An 11,572-nucleotide genomic window follows, 5' to 3' on the forward strand; every position below is an offset into this window, starting at 1 on the left:
CCAGTGTGACGTGTTAAGGACAGAATTAGCTTACAGCGCCAAATATGCCATTTGTTAGAATTTGAGAGTGTGCCTTACAAAGACTAAAATGACAAATATCGCAAAAACGGAATATATATGTTCGTGTTCACTACAAATAAGTAGTGGCCATGAAATGTTCTTTGTCAATGTCTGTGAATGTCGTGTTTAAAATCGGAAACATGATCGATGGATCAACTCACTGACGTTATCAGCTCAATGACATGCGAATTATGATAAATATGTTGTTTTCTATGTTATATAAAGTACAGATACTTCGCCCCCACTTCATTGTAAAGTCCTGCTTGATAACGATACAAGAATATGCAACAAAACGTTGCACTCACGACATAAAGAAGTTGTTATCCATAAAGTTCGTCTATATTGTACTTTACGAAGGCCCATTATACAGTACATTGTACAATAGATACAAATATTGATGGAGCGCCGCACAGTCGGCAGGTGATATAATAATCCTGGTCAAGTTGGTGACAGAAACAATCTACGTTTCGTCATTGCAAGAAATATATACTTCCCTAGACATTAAATTATACGAACATTGTCTGATGTTAAAAGTAGATATGGATTATGTTCTGATGGAAATTGCCGATGATATCTTGGTAATAATGATTGTCCTAATTCGTTATAAAATGGGCACTGATGTGCAAAATGGGCAAAATGTAATTTTGTTTCTACAGCTGGAACAATACATAACGGACACATGCGACCCTCTCTTTAACCCCAGTTTCCGCCCCATTTCAGTCATTAAGCAGTGATTAGAACATCTGAGAAAACAAAGTGCAGAGCGATAAATCTTCACTGATATACTAGATAGACAACTTTCAAAAACCACAGCAGTTTTAACTGACCGATATAAAGATAATTAAGAGCACTGACTTAAACTTTCGGACCACCGCTGGTTATCAATATCAGCACACCTCTGCTTGTACGATTGAACGAAGGAAGGGATGCTGTTAACCCGTTGATCGGTCAACACCAACCCAAATCCATATTCAAAGAGAAGAGTTTTAACTCGAAAAGCCCAACAATCAATACCCTTGTTCGCTATACACTCTTCATACTGACAAACATGATGTAGTACAACATTATTATCTTGATAGAGTAATCTAACCCAATACTTAATAATCTTGACATAGTGATTAACCTTGATGGAATATCGCCCAAGCTTTCCACGAGCTACAATATTAGGAGTTGATCTACTGAGATGTAGTAGGTGTTTCCAAAATCTATTCTGCCGGATGGAATCCCCAGATTTCACTGCCATATGTAAGCACAGGTAAGATTTTGACATCAAAAATATGAAATGAAACATCAAATGGTAGGTTATCAAACCGAGAGATCTTAGACTTCAAACACTGCAAGACTTTGAAACCTTGTTGAGCAAGAGTTTTCTGAGTCATATACCAAGAACCCGAGCTAGCCAAATGAACACCGAGATATTTGTATGTAGTAACCACTTCTAGGGATTTACCATTAAACCTGAACCTCTCATAGGATCTGAAACACCCCCCTTTCCTGAAAACAATTACAGTACTTTACTTTTATTATTATTGACAAGGAGTTGCCAATTATTACAATACAGACACAACTTGTCTAGTCTCCTTTGTAGTCCTTTAACAAAGTTAATCTGCAAAAAAGTAAGATAAATAGCTTCACTCAAGAACTGGACAATATCGTTAATAAAGAATGAGAACAATAACGGCGAAAGCTGGCATGCCTGGCGAACCCCATATGCACAATCAAAGAAGTTTGTATATCCACCACCAAGAGAGACGCAAGCTTTCACATGTATATACATATTACTTATTAACCTGTACATTCGACCTTTAATGTTGCCAACCCAAAGCTCATATAGCAGACTTGTACGCGAGACAGAATAAAAAGCAGCCATAAGATCAATGAAGGCACAATATAGCCTACCCCGATATAACGACAGGTACTTTGTTATGATAGCATTAATTATGAAAATATTATCGACAGTTTGGTAGCCTTTCCTAAACCCAGCCTGTTCTGGTTTCATACTATTTTCATGTCTCACCGAATGGTCTATATTGTACTTCCCAACTTTTAAAATGCCACAGTGATTCAACGAAGGTTTGTGAAGAAACCATTTTGACCACGGACGTAAGACAAATTGGCCTCGACATAACTCACTTAAAATCTCAACTTGATACCACGATTGAGCAGTTATTTTTAACGTTTTCGCTAATATGTATCGACTATTCATGTAGGTATTGCCAGTATGACATATGCTATAGTCGTTAAATGTTGAGGAAAGGAATATATTCCGTTCATAAACTACCTGGGCAAATCCAAAAGGAAAAGCAGGGTCCGTTTCACCTTCTGAAGCAGCTCCAAATTTCTGTCTCCAGTCTTGAATCATAGCTGGGAACTGGCATTGATATATCTTTGGTACGTCGCCCTCACCTGTAAAACATGGTAAAGTACAAATACCAGTTTGTAAAGTGTTGTTCTTACTTGTTGTTCTAACTAAATATATACGTACCCGAGAAGATCCGGGTAAGAATTGGTTTTCAGTAACCCGTGCTTGTCGTAAGAGGCAACTAACGCTGTCATCGATGCTGGATTGTCTTGTCAAGACTCGACTATTTACAATCTGCCGCCATATAGCTGAAATAGTGCTAAGTGCGACGTTAAACAACAAACCAATCAACTGGTATATATGTGCCGAAGGTATACAAAACTAGGTCGTCAGCACCGAACCCGACAGAACACATTGCACTGAATGAATGTACATGTATTATTTTGTGTTTCTTTAAAATAAAAATTACTCGTTTCAGGTCATTTGGTACATCACACACTTTGATACAAGATTGCTAAACAAATGTCATATCTAACAGTGGATTGGTTAGGACATTAAATGCAATGTGCGTAGCTCCTTGAAACTTTGATATATCACATACCTTGGTACAAGATTGCTCCAAATATTGTCAAGTCCAACAGTGGATTGATCATGGCATTCCACGCCGCACTTTTATTCTTTGGTCCGCTGGAATGCATCAACAGTATTCATTATTTGTTTTGTATGTACTTAAAAGGTTTGGTCTATGTTAGTTTTAATATGCCACGATTAACAGCTGAAGAGAGAGAAAGAGCTATTGGGATGGTGCAGATGGGGTCAATGTTGTTGCCAACGCCCTCGGATGCCACCGTATCACGGTTAGAAGACTTATTCAGCGCTACATAGAGACTGGGGTCACCATAGACAGACCAAGAAGTGGACGTCCACGCATCACAGCGATAGCTAAAGATAGGTACCCCCGTCATTAAGGAAAGAGGGTAACGTTTCTTTTGGTGTTTAGTGTATTTACAAAAGGACTGACTGTATATTTGTTTTGTCCACCGGATATATCTATTGGATATTCTGGGAGTAGCCATGTTTGGAAATTCAGAGTTATCTTCCTTGGTAGTAGTACTAGACTATTTTCATCTCCCTGCCCGTTTGCGCTTAGACAGGGCCCAGTCGTAAACATGGCCACTAGAGGGGTACGAGACGCCATCCGGCTTGCCGGAATGACACGAGTAGTTACGAATGATGTGCATAGTTAGTGATTGGCAGTGGTGTGTCATATTTCAGTCCTTCCCGGATTCCGCGATGAATTTGTAAGAATTCCGCGAGAAATTTCAGTAATTTCTGCAACCCATTTTTCAGAATTCTGCAAACAATTCGGCAGTTAAAAACTTGAAAAACAACAACAACAACATAATGAAATTTCAATCTTCAAAAAGATCGATTTTGTGAAAACAAGTCAGTGTCAAATTCAAATAATATTATTTTAAGTTGCTTAAGAAAAGATTACCTTATGAATAAATCATCTTTATTTTGAAAATATCGTTATAACAAATGTCTCAGTTCGTTTTTGTGTAACCAATCATACATTTGTTATTGACCCCTATTTGTCGGTTCGGTTGATGGTCAAGCTTGATTCAACTTTTAAAATAAATAAATTTCGCGGCAGAAAAATGGCAAATTCTGCAAGTATTCTGTATGAAAATGCGTTTTCCGCGGAGCAGACGTTTTTCTGCATCAAAAGGTAATTTCCGCGATTTATTCTGCAACCACAGAATTGCGGAATCAAGGAGGGTCTCATATTTAGATAAAGTTCTGGAAGGTGGTACAGAATGCTACAACCCATCTGTCTTTTCCACTATATTCTGACCCATGGAGTTGGAGAATTTTCTGACGTTTTTATCACAAGTGTATAAGGGGAACTAACCCTTGTCTCTTTTCTCACATATTACGTTTCAAGTGAGTATGGTTTTACGCCGCTGTTAGCAATATCCCAGCTATATCATGGCTAGGAACACCAGAAATGGGCTTCACACATTGTACCCATGTGGAAGTCTAACCCTGGTCTCCGGCGTGACGGGCGAACGCTTTAACCACTAGCTTACACCACCACCCCTCAAGAAGTCCATCGATTGAGTTTTGAAAATATCGTTATAACAAATGTCTCAGTTTGTTTTGTGTAACCAATCATACATTTGTTATTGACCCTATTTGTCGGTTCGGTTGATGGTCAAGCTTGATTCAACTTTTAAAATAAATAAATTTCGCGGCAGAAAAATGGCAAATTCTGCAAGTATTCTGTATGAAAATGCGTTTTCCGCGGAGCAGACGTTTTTCTGCATCAAAAGGTAATTTCCGCGATTTATTCTGCAACCACAGAATTGCGGAATCAAGGAGGGTCTCATATTTAGATAAAGTTCTGGAAGGTGGTACAGAATGCTACAACCCATCTGTCTTTTCCACTATATTCTGACCCATGGAGTTGGAGAATTTTCTGACGTTTTTATCACAAGTGTATAAGGGGAACTAACCCTTGTCTCTTTTCTCACATATTACGTTTCAAGTGAGTATGGTTTTACGCCGCTGTTAGCAATATCCCAGCTATATCATGGCTAGGAACACCAGAAATGGGCTTCACACATTGTACCCATGTGGGAAGTCTAACCCTGGTCTCCGGCGTGACGGGCGAACGCTTTAACCACTAGCTTACACCACCACCCCTCAAGAAGTCCATCGATTGAGTTGAGATAATTTTGACCATGGATATACAGCTTAGACCATAGTTGCTGTGAGGTGAATATTACCAACATCGTCTTTATTGCTATAATTCATCAAATTCTTTTTAAGGGCTGATTTCTGGTTAACTATTGTATTAATTGTAACTAGAGTGTCAGCAGGTAACAACGTAATTGTCGTATTACTTTTCAAAAAGCGAAGCAATATCACACCTCACTTGATGTTCGGGGCAATTTGCTAGTGCATCAGGCGAGGACCATGTTTCAATAGGAGTTCCTCCCCATGCTGATTCGACTAAGCCTATTGGGTAGATCCTGTGTGGGTAGAGGTATTCGCCGAACAACCAGCAAAACTGCAGAAAAACTGGACACAGTATCTGAAGCACAGTAATATATTTCTAAAGAAATGAATATGATGAGACACAATATGGCTTCTTTGTTGTACACTGTTCAGGACGTCCAGGTGTATGTATCACCTTTATCAAGCAAGTAATAAAAAGTACTAGCGGATTCAGCTGTAATATATAACATTACCTGTTCATTCATATAATTAGCTTTGACACAAACAACCTTTAACGTTAACAGTACAATTGTAGTACTGTTTTAAGTATTGATCGTAAGCTTCTAACAATTATTAGAAAAATGAATGCTCTCTATATTGAATTTGCGTAGTAGTACACATAATACATTGTATAACTGTATGATCTGTCATATAAACTCATAGAATACGGTTATAATTCTATGCACATATCGCATTACTTACAGGCATACATTTTCAGACGATATACTGCTGAGTTTACAGTTTGAAACATTTGCAAAGGTGTTATTTGCTTTCATTTGTCTTGACGTTTCAGCTTCATTTGTCTTGATGTTTTAGCAGCAGGTTAATCTCATCCCTCGCGAGTCATCCATACACTGAGAAGATATTTATACAACCTACTTAACAGTCCAACGCAATACTTAGCGGAGTTGTTAATTGCTGTCATTTCCAAGGACAGTGACGCTTACTTCATGCCGTATATAGTCATACATAAATGTCTGGTCTTCTTGTGTTATGAAATTTCAAATGACTATCACAGACGTGACAGTGTGTTTCATTAGGTTTATAGCTGATTCTATGACACTGGCTATTTGTTGCCAGTTATTTTTATTAATCAAAGTATAAACAGTGATAGCTATCGTATATGTTGTGTGTTCATGACATGGTGAATCACCTTCTGTGGGTGCTGTACACGGTGTTGACACATTCTCAAGGTCTTCGATTGGTGAGAGCGATTCAACTAGACCAGCTTTAAATATCCTGATATTCTTGAACTTCAAGGCTTCGGAAATTTCAGCTGATGCGTTTATGACCTACAAAAAGCATGTACTTCTTACGACAAACAAATCCTAACGTGGCTAAAAGATTAAAATATTGACAGTAGTTTTCATGATCTGCTTTAGGAGATCTGGAGGGACCAAACCAAGAGCCTGAAGACAGTGTACGTGAAATGGTCGCGAGCCATTTTACAGGCGAGGTCCGCATATTTAGCATGCTTTTCCTGAATCTTGCCAGTCACGTCACTGTCAAAGGGGACAGAAAATTCAGTGACATAAATAAATTCATTGGCTTCATAAAAAGGGATAAATAAATAATTTTATCATCATTGTTATACGTAGTAGTAGTAGCAACAAAAGTATTAATGGTAGCATTAAATTAGTAGTACTAGTAGTAGTATTGATATTAGTAGTATCTATAACATGATTACAACGGTTCGTATATACATACTTGACTGCAGTCCGTTTGAGTCAGAAACGGACCGATGAATTGCAAATTTTATCATTGTACAAATTGCCACATAAATATAAATAGTACACATGTTTATCATTTACTAATACCCAACAGCTTTCTTATATTTGAAAATTTTCCGGACTCCACCAAAAAGTTCTTTGAGAAACTATCATTAAAATTTTGACACAGTTCACTATTTGTTACGAGGGAGGAGTGCAGAGAAAGGGACAGCCAGGTGTTAGAGAAGCACGTGCACAAGTGCCCAGCAAGTTATTGATTCATTAGCCTGTGCTGTGCCGTCTCTATCCTTTCTCGCACACCTAGCTGCCCCTTTCTCTGCACTCCTCCCTCGTAACAAATAGTGAACTGTGTCAAAATTTATGATATTTTTTTAAAGAACTTTTTGGGTGGAGTCCGGAAAATTTTCAAATATAATTGGAATGAAACTATACTTCCTTTGGCAAGTATTCAAACACGAAAGAAAGAAAGAAAGAAAGAAAGAAAGAAAGAAAGAAAGAAAGAAAGTAAAGAAAGAAAGAAAGAAAGAAAGAAAGAAAGAAAGAAAGAAAGAAAGAAAGAAAATAAATAAATAAATAAATAAATAAATAAATAAATAAATAAATAAATAAATAAATAAATAAATAAATAAATAAATAAATAAATAAATAAATAAATAAATAAATAAATAAATAAAAAAATAAATAAATGAGCACGCAAGCAGAGCAAGCCAGTAAGTTATTAAGTACATAAATACCTGAAAATATTAACAGGAATACCAAAACAGGCTTCATGTTTGTCTTGTTGTAAAGAGTCAGCCTCGGGGTCTTTAAAGCCATTGACTGGGGTCACTGTAGATAAGGGTTTCTATATCTGCTTGAAATGTTGTACATTTTGCTCTACTTGTTGGTTTGCCCTTGCGACCCTTGTGTGTAATTCTGCTACATCATCGTGCTTCTCGAGGTTGTCATTCCCAGTCTTTCTGGAAAATTTCTTTTTTTACACTTTACATAAACAATGCAGATTGATATTGTTCAGAAAAGGCAGCAGTGTGTGCTTCTGAAATTATTTCACCTTCCTGTCATGCACTCCTTTACTTGTCTACCATATTCTCCATCTCTTTATAAGCTTATTTACTTTGATGTGATGGCGTTCATCCTCGCCCAGCCTTTATTATACATTAATAAACGTAATGTAAAAGCATTAAAGATAAAGTAGGTCTGATTTACAATTTCATATGGTGGCATTTGTACATTTACGTCTATAATCAACAAGATTGAATCAAACGGATGGTTTTGTGCATTACGCCTTAACGAACACGGGTCAAGTTTCATGGATAAACAAAATCAACATTCTCCCGTCACTCATGGCGGTATCTGTGCAATACGTCAGATGAAGGAAGCGCCCGACAAATATTCCAGTCATACATATGTACAGCCATTGTTTGGGCATATTCTTGATTATCAATAAATTCGTTTTGAAAATGTTATTCATTTTATGTTTAAGAAGATAAGTGAAATAACTAAAAAATGCGTAATTTTGTACTATTAGATACAATTTAACTTCGCGTCGATAATGTCCCAGAGGTCAGACTATCAGTTTGCAATCCTATGTCAGCGTACTACGTCAGTCGATGAAAGATCCGTTAAACTTTTCTACTGCTTCGTGGACGTGCATCTAAACAAACTGGAGAAGCAGCAGCTGCTAAATGTGTGACTGACATTCTTAAATTACACACCAGGCCTTGCCTCCCCTGGGTGCCGTCATACAAAACAACCTTTGCGCTAAGGCTACCCCAAGTCTATGGGCGTTACGGTCACCTTAGTGCTAAGGTCGCTTTGGAGAACGGCACCCTGGTGTGTACCTATTCCTAAGGGCACATCAAGCCTGCATTATTCCCTTGCTGTTTTTTCTGCGATGGAAGACCTTTTCTCGTAATTTGTAAACAGGAATACCAGTCATGAAAAACAGCCCATGTTATGTATATCAAACGGAGTATGCATGACTTGAGTGGTATATGATAGATACAGATGGCAATAGGAGATTTAGGGCAAGTAGCAAATGCATGGTGTAAGTCCATCCATGTTATGCATGGTAAACGGGACATGCATTGGCTTGAGTGGTTTATAAACTAATGGGCAAGAGGAAGTGATCACGTTTAAAGTAATTGTATAATTACAAAAACAAACTCTGGTACAGGTTTGAATACATCGCAGCTGTCCGAAAACATCGTGCTAATCGTTCATTTTTCAAAACATGAAAATTTAATTGTGGGACATTTTGGGTCATATGAACGAGCATTTGTGGCATAAATACCGATGTTGAACACAGCAAGCATGCAGTAACTAAAATCCCACCACGAACATGCTAAGACTTAGACCCCGAGACAGGGCGATCGTGGCTTCACAGCGTCATGTGACAAGAACCGTCAACTGCAGCCAGACTACCATCAACTTTATAAACCGCTACCAGCAAACAGGCCAGAATCCAAGACCGCCCGAGATCGGGAAGACCAAGAGTCACGACACCGGCCGAAGACCGCTACATCCGGCAGATCCATCTCCGGAACAGAATCGAGACGGCGACAGCACTGGGACACGACATCAGCAGATGAACAGTCCTTCGACGACTTGGTATGGCTGGTATACGAGCCTACCGCCCCTTCCGTGGAATGACCTTGACCAGTCTACACCGTCAACGCCGATGGAAGCAACGTAACTGGGAGTGAGTGCTCTTTACAGATGAAAGTCAGTTCAGTCGGTTCAGAGACGATGGCAGAGTTCGATTTGTCGACGAAGAGGAGAGCAACTGGCGTCAAAATGCGTTCAAGTTCACCCGTTCGATGGATTAGTCTTTTTTTTCTTTTTTTTCAATATTTTGTACAGGCATACATTATAGGACCATACAGGTAGGCAGCAAACAGTACATGGTGATTCATCTGAGGTACATAATATGTAGAGACATATACACAGTATTTCAGATTAATATAGATCTATCCTAACAACAAGTGTAATGTTGACCAGAATTGAAAAAAACATTTGTTCAGTACCATTTGATAAATGGAGATATTTGGTAGCATCATAATGCTTAATAACTTCTTTTTTAATAAAATCGATATTAGTAAAATAGTTTCCAGAAGCACATTTGAATATATTTTGTTTTACTAGAAGGATGATTACATTTATAGAATTATTATTTTCACCTTTAATTCCAAACAAAACCTTTTCAAACGTAAAGTTTACTGATAGTTGAACAGCATGAAGCCATTTTGTTACTTCGTTCCATATTTTCTTTACATGCTCACATTTCCAAAAGAGGTGGTCAGTAGTTTCTAGATCTTTTTGACAAAAGGAGCAAAGTGGTGATTCTATGTATTTTATTTTATAAAGAAAAGATTTTGTTGGTAAAATGTTGTGGATAATCCTATATTGTAACCACCTAAGTTCAGTACTTTTAGTACATTTGTTTGGGATAATGTTGTAAATCATCCATTCTTTGTCAGTGAAATATCTGTCTAAAACACGTTCCCATATTTGGAATAGCATGGTAGCACGATCAAGGATGAACTCAAAAGAGTATTATATAACTGCTTATTTCCCGCAGAATTATTGAATGATTGGTAATCAAAGGGAAAGATGGGATTTTGCAGCGGTTCTGAAAAGTCGTAAATTTTATGTTTGTGTGTGTATGACCTTAGTGCTGCTTTGATTCCTTCAAATGTTAGAAAATTGTTTTTTATTTGATATTTTTTCGACAATTCTTCGAAAGTTAATCACCTACCTTCCTCATGTATAATATCATTAACAAAGACTACACCTTTAGTCTTCCAGTTTTCATACATTATCGGTTTGTCATCAATAGTTATGATGGAGTTACCCCAGATAGTTTGACTTTTAATTTGGTTAAATCTGAAACATGCTTTCTGTAATTTATCGAGTAGTGATTTTGGTGGATTGGGAAGGGCTGAGAATAGATGAATTTAACGTGAAAGTAGAGGGGGTTTTAAAATAGTATTTCTGCCAAAAGGAGATAACGAACGCGTTGACCAAATATTAATTTGTTTTCCGATTTTTTCAATTTTGTCCCTATAATTATCTTCAATCATGGTTTCAAGATCAATATTAAAGTTAATTCTCAGAAGACTAAAATCTGTTTGAGACCAATCAAAGTTGTATTCTTTACATAGTTTGTAACGTGATCTCTTTTTTGAACCAATCCAAATGAGTTTTGTCTTGTCAACGTTTACCTTTAAACCAGAGCGCGAGCAAATATTTGCAAGACGTTCAGAACTGAATAGAGGCTTTTTTCGGATCCATCTAACGTAGGAGTAGTGTCATCAGCAAATTGCGACAGAATTATTCTATGTTACCGATACTAAGTCCTTTAATTTTATCATTGTTACGTAGCATTATACCTAATATTTCCACACATAGAATATACAAGTATGGTGCAACAGGATCTCCTTGGCGACACCCACGTTCAATCGTAAAAGGTTGTGTAGCAAAACCATCGAACATAATCCTAGATTCTATATCATTATAAAAAGTCTGAATCCATCTAATAATACTTGAACCAAAGTTAAAAAACGATAGTACATGTATCAAATAATTTCTATCAACTGAGTCGAATGCTTTTTCAAAGTCTACTGATAAAAGTAGTCCTGGCATTTGATAGGTCTCTGTGTGTTCCATTAGATCATAAATCAATCTAGTAACTTCG

The 11,572-nt window shown here is 37.4% G+C and overlaps 1 long non-coding RNA gene across 1 annotated transcript; it reads right to left on the reverse strand.

Annotated features, from left to right (window-relative positions):
* Positions 1-2,390: 2,390 nt before the first annotated feature.
* Positions 2,391-5,324, reverse strand: LOC124265466. Its single transcript, XR_006895461.1, has 3 exons — positions 5,299-5,324; positions 2,964-3,049; positions 2,391-2,466 (listed from the first exon to the last, which is right to left on the reverse strand). It is a non-coding gene; the product is annotated as an uncharacterized LOC124265466 (long non-coding RNA).
* Positions 5,325-11,572: the final 6,248 nt, after the last annotated feature.

Source organism: Haliotis rubra, unplaced genomic scaffold, assembly GCF_003918875.1.
Source record: "Haliotis rubra isolate DU_JTF1 unplaced genomic scaffold, ASM391887v1 Scf98, whole genome shotgun sequence".
Taxonomy (NCBI): domain Eukaryota; kingdom Metazoa; phylum Mollusca; class Gastropoda; order Lepetellida; family Haliotidae; genus Haliotis; species Haliotis rubra.